Raw genomic sequence first — 8,906 nt, forward strand, 5'->3', positions numbered from 1 at the left:
TATTGGATAATGTCTGCTAATGCAAGTGATTGTTGGGGGTTGCTGTCAAAGTAATCTGAATTCAAAAGGCTAAAGCTTCAGGATGAGGTTTACAGTTTACTAATAATATCAAAACCTTGCTGTTAAACCATTACCTACCTAATGTGATATATAAACTAATTAAAATCTTGGTTGTACTATAATCTGGAATATAATAAGGGACTAACCTTTCCACTTGCTAGTTGGTCGCTCCTTTACTGAAAGATTCTAGTATTAATTTTTTGTGGGGTTGGGAAGATACTTATTCGTGCGTATATCATCAATTAAACAAATTATTATGGCAGCTTGTTTTGGAACAAAAATTGAAAATGCTATTTCTTTCATGATATATGATCAGTTTTTAAACCGTATACGGTAAAAACCGTTTAGTCCTCCGTACGAACTGGTTTAAATGGTAATACATCGGATCGGAGAAGCGTCTTCATAGTTTCAGGTTGAGGTCCGAAGTCAGGTCACCAAGCTTCGAGCCTGAAGGACCGATCAATATCGAGCTCGATGTTATTATTAAGCTCGAATCCAAGTCGAACTATGATGCAAAGTAAAGTTATCGAGCTTATGATTCAGAGACCGACCAACACTGACCCCGAATCAATACATAGATCCGAGTCAGAATCGAGCTCGAGTCAAGACCAAAAACTCGAGTCAATATCGAGCTCACAAACAAGAGCCGTTGCAATCCCACTAGAGGAGAGAATCCTAGCATGAATTATGGAAAACCTGATTTGTCATGAGTCTCCCATTATGTATTTTTAATTATATCTAAAAGTAGGATCCTTCACTATAAAGAGGATGACTACATTTATGTAAAGGACAACTTTTTTTGCTTACATAGTAACTCAAGCACCATATACTCCTATATTGAAGAATTATTCTTTTAAACTTCATAAATTGATTCATCTTGCTTAGTCTCAAAAGTCATCTTCTTTCCAACCTCGTTTATTTTGCATTCTTTGCAATCTGTATTTGATATTTCTATTTATCCTTACGATTTGTATTAAGCTATACCACGTAACATTAGAACTATGTACAAATTCAACTCTATCCGTTTTTCGGGTAAATATAAACAAAAATTGATTTTTTTTTTTCAAGTTCTCAAAAATTAGTTTGGGACAGTTTTTGGGTGAAAATTTTTCTTCCACTCACAAAATTTTAACTTTTTTTTTCAAATAAAATACATGTTCAAATACAATTTCAACTTCAAAAAATATTTTTTTCAACACAACTTTAAAAACTCAATTTCAATTAAATCTATATGTCCAAACGCTTGCTATATCGGTCACAATCTTGATTTCTGGAATTCCCAAAATAAACTTGAAGGATACGTACTTCGTATATGATTAATAATAAAGCCAGAGCAATTTTTTTTGTGATCGAATCATAGTACAATTATCTCATTCGCCATCAGTTATTTTTATATATCTATCTCTTATGAGCTTGCGTTAATTGATTTGTCAAGTCAGCACTATTTAATACTATTCTCTACTATTATATATTACAATTGACGTCTGTTAACCTGTCTAGTTAGCAGTCTTAGATTATTAATTTATGAACCTACAGAAGAAAATCTTATCTCCGCCATTCTTGATTGTCCCATCACTATCGCACTCCAAAAAACATCACCATGAGAAAAATTACGTACTAGTCTAGTGGAACAAAATCCTAGGTCACAATCTTGATTTTCTGGAATTCCCAAATTAACAATATATGGAGCTGTGTATGTTAATTTACAAGCAATTTTAGCTAATGACACGTAGATTATTCTCCGTTTCATTCCCAAGTATACATGAGAAATGAAGTACTATATAATTTGGCATTTCGTGACAAGAAAGATGATTCCGGAGTACGGACTCTCTTATGCCTGCAGATTTCTATCATCAGAATATTTCGTTATATGTCTGTGTGAGTCTGGAACAAAAATATTATTTTTTTGATTCAAAGCACAAAAATAGATTAAAAAAAGAATTAATGACCAATTTATATATAACCTATTTTTTCAATGTGCTATATCTTAACAACGCATTTGTCCGTTAAAATATAGCGCATGAATTACATGCGCTATATTTGAATTTTAAATTGACGGGCAAAATATATATATATATATATATATATATATATATATATATATAGCGCATATGCAGGATGCACTATACCAGAAGTTGAAAAGACAGGTAGGTATATCGCATTCAATATATGCGCTATACCTATATAAAATATCGGGCATGTCTCCTTCCCCGACCAGACAAAAGTAGAAGGTGAAAAAACGGTTCAACCCCCCCCCCCCCCCATTTTTAACCAAAAACTTCAATTGAAGCCCACTCGTCTCACAAAAATTGTGTCTTTTACGTATTTTAGCAAGCCAACACCGGATCCAAGGCGTTGTCGTGTAGTGGATCTCGTCTATTGCTCGTTTCGGCTTCCAAATCATCAAATTTTCACATTTCAAAAAATTTTAAATCGAGATATTCTGACTTACTTTTGGTAACACTCATGTACATAAAATGCTTATTAGTTGTTATTTAATGTGTTGTATGTTTTTTTGTGTGATCGTGTTGTGATTTAATTAATTTTTTATTTTTTATCCGGATTAGTTTATCTATGTGCTAAAAAATTAGTAAAAATATATATTGTTGTTATATGTGATTTTATTATTGTACGTATATTAATATGTGACTTTATTGTTGTTTAGTGCCCTTTAGTGTTATGTTGTACCCTTTAGTGTTATATTGTGCCCTTAATTGTTATGTAATGCTCTTTAGTATAGTAAAATTGATAATAAATTTTAACTTATGGTAGTTGACTTTGTTTATGGCCATTTAGAATAGTGTTACTTTAGTGCTCTTTAAGATTTCGTTCTGTAGAATAAAACTTTCGTGCTCTCCTTAACAAATTCGAATTGAGTACTCAATTATGGATTTAATGTATTAGTAGATAATTATCAAATATTATATATGAATCATAAAATAATCAGTTGACGTTACAAAAGAGACGTTGCCGAAAAATTTGGTCAAAATAACAGTTAACAAACAAATCGTTACGAATGAAATAAATTCAATATTATTTACTATTAAGTTTGTAGTATTTTTTATATGAATAATTATTGAATATATCTTGATTACTTATGAAATTTTAATATTTAATTCTGTTATAATTCAAAAATAACCTTAAAAAGATGATAGTTTAAACAAAACCATGTAGAATTTTAGTTAAAAAAAAGTAGGAAACTAACATATGAAATATTAATATAGGAAATTTATCAACCCAAGTATTTGTTATATGAATAATTACTAAAATATCTTTTTAATTATTAAAATTAATTATTTAATTCTCTGTTAACCCCCAAAATATTTGGAAAACAAGATGATAGTTCAAACAAAAATCCTCTCGAATTTTAGTGAAAACAATATAAGAAAATAACATATAAAGTAACAATATAAAAAATTTGTCAAACTAAGTATTTTTATATGAATACTTATTAATTATATCATGTATAGTTATAAAAATTAAGTATTTAATTATATTATACCCAAAATAGCTGAAAAAGATGATAGTTCAAATAAAAACCCTGCCGAATTTTAGTCAAAAAATGTAAGAAACTAACATATAAAATAATAATAATATAGAAAGTGTATCAACATAAGTAATAATATAGAAAAATTATCGATTAAATATTAATATAAAAGATATTGCAATATATTTAAAGATGTTAAACAATTAATCAGAAAAATACCTAAATTAATATTTTTCAATTTACAGACATCGTCATGGAGCTTCCCCTGTGCATCCTGAACCTGCATCTCGAGAGCTATTGTTGCTACAGGGAAACCATAGGTCTTCACACATCTAGGATAGGCAGTGTCTATCCCAGACCTTCCGCCCCATGAACCACGATCTCACGACACTCTTTTATGTTGTACATTCAAAATCGGAGGGTCGCGACGGGCACCCGGTGCCTTACTCAACCGAGTATCAACGTAACATATCTTTCTTATCACACCATCATAGGTAAGTGGCCATCATGAGATAACTGGAATAAAACATAAGGGAATACTAGACATAGGACGACCGAACATGATATAGAAACTTATACACATGACATACGGGCATATAAGGCCGGCATGATCATCTGTACATTCAAAATATAGGCCGATAAAACCATACAAGTATCCATATACATGACATATGTATACACGCCTCTAAGAGTACATAAACATCATAAAGATCGGGACAGGGCCCCGCTATACCAATCAATATATGTCCAAATCATACTGACCAAATAGGTAACTCTGGAGCAAGTGGAGTGCACCAACACCTTTCGCTGAGCTGATAGCCTACTAGGAGGACTATCAATCTGTCTATCGGGATCTGCGGGCATGAAACGCAGCATCCCCAGGTTAAATAGACGTTAGTACAAATAAAGTACCGAGTATGTAAGGCATGAAAGAAACATGTGGTAAAGAACTCAACATGTAAGTCTGAATATCTCTATGAATCGTGAAACATTTATAATATCATACATATACGTGTAAATGTCATACCATGCATAGGTATATAAGTTCATAACATCATCAAGCCTCTGAGGGCATCCCATCATATCATCTCGGCCTCTTTGGGCGAAAACATCAACGTATACTAGCTGATCAGGTGGTGATGCGTATATAACACCATAACCTTTTCCCATACTCCATATACATATAATATACGCGTATATAATACCATTTGATCATGGATCAATGTACATGTATAAATGAATGCAATGCATGAGAAGTAAGTCAAAAAGATCTCTCGGAATGTCATAAAATCATTATGCCTTCGATTAATATCATGAAATAAACTTTATCAACTTATGTATTTTCTGAGACCCATGACCAGCCGATAGAATAATAGGACACATGGGGAATCAAGAACATAAGAACCCCTAGTACTTTTAAAAATAGTGTCATTTGTGAAAGTTGCGCGTTTGCACATTTTTGTTTCATATGGATCATGCCAAAAGAAAAGAAGGGATAGCCTTAACAAACCTTTGTCGTTTACCTAACCATACGATATCGGTTTAGCCCTAGTATTTCAATCTGCAACAAATAATAAGGGACCATTGTCAAACTTACGGAAGCTAGAACTCAACACAAATGAGCGACTAGCTCATCTATGAACTTTTGGACAACACCTCCCTTTATACTAGCTCATCTACGAAATTTTGGACAACACCTCCACTTATTCTTTTCACTTTCCTCAAATCCACAAACAAGACCAACATGTCAAGAATGTCAACAAACATATATGTATCAATATTTAACCTCATATTCATTACAATACATCACCAAAACAGTCCACACCATCTCACCCAACAACCAAGTTCTAACTTGCACTTTCCAAGCCTTCTCTTCTTCCAAACACATCAACTACAATAACAATAGTATTCTTAAGATATTTCTACATATTTTCATCCATAAAACATCAAGAATTCAACTCCAAAATAGTCCAGCAACTACAACACTTCAACATGAAGTTCAACTTATTTCACAAGTTTCCTTTATCAAATCAACTAGATATACATAGATGATCTTAAATACATATAGGAGAAGTTAAACCTTACCTTGGCAGCAAGAATACTCATCCAACTAAGCTTTACTTCAATCTCAAATAAGCTTTTTACCCCAAATAACAAAGTAGATGGATAACTAGGTGATCTTGATCTTCCAAGAGAAAAACCACCTTCCCAACTTATGGATTTGGTCTTGAACCCTAAGATAACTTTGAGAGAGATCTTGGGCTGATATTTTGGAGCTCCCTCACGTCGCAATAGAGAGAGATGGATTATGAATTATTTTCTAAGTGAAATTGAGATATATCTATGTTTATATGGCCCCACTAATAGGCTTGGGAAGATGGATCTTGGGCTGCCCTAAGACTTGGCCATCTCTATCCTTTTCCATTCTGTCACGACCCAAAATTCCACCATAGGTGTGATGACCCAAAAGGCCATCTTTAAATTTAATAATTATTTATGTATTCTAAAACCTTAAATAATACTATTCATCATTTTTCGACTTGCGTGCGTGGTCCGTATAATTTTTTAAAAAGTTTTTATATGAAAAATTGATTAAAATGTGAAATAGAGCTTTAAAACTTAATTAAGTTGACTTTGGTCAATATTTTGAGTAAACAAACCCTGGATTAGTGTTTTAACAGTTCTAGTAGGTCCGTATCGTGATTTGGGACTTGGGCGTATGCCCAAAATTTAATTTGGAGGTCCCTAACTCAAGTTATGACCATTTAACGGAAACTAGGAATTTAAAGGCTAAAGATTTCCAAAGTTTGACCACATATCTGACTTTTTGATATCGGGGTCGGAATATAATTCTGGAAATTTGAATAGGTCTGTTATGTCATTTATGACTTGTGTGCAAAATTTGAGGTCAATCGGACTTGATTTGATAGGTTTCGGCATCGAATGTAGAAGTTAAAATTTTTTAAGTTTCTTAAGCTTGAATTGGAGTATGATCCATGGTTTTACGTTGTTTGATGTGATTTGAGGTCTCGACTAAGTTCGTATGATATTTTAGGACTTGTTGGTGTATTTTGTTGAGGTCCCGGGGGCCTCGGGTTGATTCCGGATGGTTAACAGATCAAAATTTGGACTTAAGGAAAGTCTGAAATTTTGGCCTTCTCGTGTAATCGCACCTGCGGATTTTAGACCGCAGGTGCGGTCTCGCAGAAGTGAGCCATGCCTCGCAGAAGCGGAAATCGCATATGCAGTCAAGTATCCGCAGAAGAGGAAACCGCAGATGCGGTCAAGTGTCCGCAGATGCGAAAATGCTGGACAGAACCCATAAATCGGAAGTTAGCCATTTTTACTTATTTTTGAGTTTTGGGTCTCGGATTTAGGCGATTCCAAAAGAATTTTTCACGATTTTGAATTGGGTAAGTGTTCTATAATCAAAAGTGGTTGTATTTCATAAATCCATGTCTATATTCATCATTTATTTCAGATTTAGATGAAAGAAATTGAATTTTTTGTAAAACTTTTCAAAAACGAAAATTTAAGATTTGAAGGTCATTTGACGTCGGAATTTGGTAATTTTTGTATGGTTGGACTCGTCTCGGAACGGGTGTTCGAATTTCGTATGTTTTTCCGAGATTCAAGACGTGGGCCCCACTGTTGACTTTTTAGATGAATTTCGAATTTTAATTCGGAAAATTAAAAAAATTCATATGGAATTAATTCTTAGGATTTGTATTGAGTATATTGAATTGTTTATAACTATATTTGAGGATTTCGGACACAAATTCGCGAGGCAAAGGTTTATTGAAATCTTTAATTTGGTTGCAAAGCGATGTAAGTGTCGTGGTTAACCTTGACTTGAGGGAATAGAACCCTTGAATTATTTGTTACGTGAATTTCATATGCAACGATGTATAGGTAAGGTGACGAGTGCCTATACTTTGTCAAATTAATTGTTTGCATAATTATTTAAACATCATAAATTATTTTAAGACACAAATTAATTGTTATAATAATTGTTCCTCTCATATTCCTTGTCAAACATTAATTCTTGAATTCCTACAATAATTGTTACATGCTTATTTGATTTATGTGTCTTAATTGCTATTTGACATTTAGCATATTAAATATGAAATTGTATATATTCTCCCTGATTTCCATAATTAATTGCTACTTGTCATTACTTGTTTCCTAAATAATTTATAAATATTGTGTGCATTGTTGCCAAATAATTTCTTGATGAATGTGGTATTTATGGGAGTATTTTTATTATATTTAAGAGTTGTTAAATTTTATTGTTAGAGCGGGTTGCATGCCGCAACAGAAATGAAAAGGAATATATTGGGGGATCGGGTTGCACGCCGCAACGGATTATGTTTTAAGTTTATATTGTTGGAGAGGGTTGTACGCCACAACGAAAATTTATTGAAGAATTATATTGTTGGAGCGGGTTGCACGCCGCAACGAAAATTGATTGAAATAATAATTGGTTATGACTGCCGAGTTGGCTTCAACTATTGAAATGAGTTACATGTTTTATTTTTATTATTGTTGTTATTACTATTATTGCGTACAGGTTAATGTAAGTGACCTGCCTTAGCCTCGTCACTACTTCGTTGAGGTTAGACTCGACACTTACAGAGTACATGGGGTCGGTTGTACTCATACTACACTCTGCACTTCTTGTACAGATTTCGGATTTGGTCCCAGCGGCGTACTATAGATTTGCTCGGATTCAGTTACCAGTGGTGGCTTGAGGTATAGCTGTACATCGTTGGCAGCTCTAAAGTCCCCTTCTACTTTATTTTAGTTTTGTGTTTTCTTTCAGACAGCTTTATTTTGTTCAGACCCTTGCTTGTATTATTCTAGAAGCTCGTGTACTTGTGACACCAGTTCTGGGATGGTATTCAAACATCACTAGTATTATAGAGTATTCACTTTAATTCAGACTTTATTTCCGCATTTGTTTCTTTGTTAATAATTAATTTAATATTTTGTTAAAAATGGCTAATTATATTCTAACATTGGCTTGCCTAGCAAGTGAAATGTTAGGCGCCATCACGTTCTCGAATGTGGAAATTTCGGGTCGTGACAACAGGCGTCGTGATGACACTTAGTCTCTAAGACTAAGTAAGCCGATTATAATTACAATTCAAGCCAAATTTTTTTATTGATATAGATAATCGAAACTAACAGCGGAAATAATTACAAACAACCTCCCAAGACTGGTAATACTGAGTCACGAACTCTAACTGAATACATGAAATGATCTTAAGGATCGAATATTGAATACTGCTTGATTAATAATTAACAGTACAATAAAATGGAAAGACTCCAAGGGATTGCGACGCCCAAATATCTCTAC

Source organism: Nicotiana tabacum, chromosome 24, assembly GCF_000715075.1.
Source record: "Nicotiana tabacum cultivar K326 chromosome 24, ASM71507v2, whole genome shotgun sequence".
In the NCBI taxonomy this organism is placed as follows: domain Eukaryota; kingdom Viridiplantae; phylum Streptophyta; class Magnoliopsida; order Solanales; family Solanaceae; genus Nicotiana; species Nicotiana tabacum.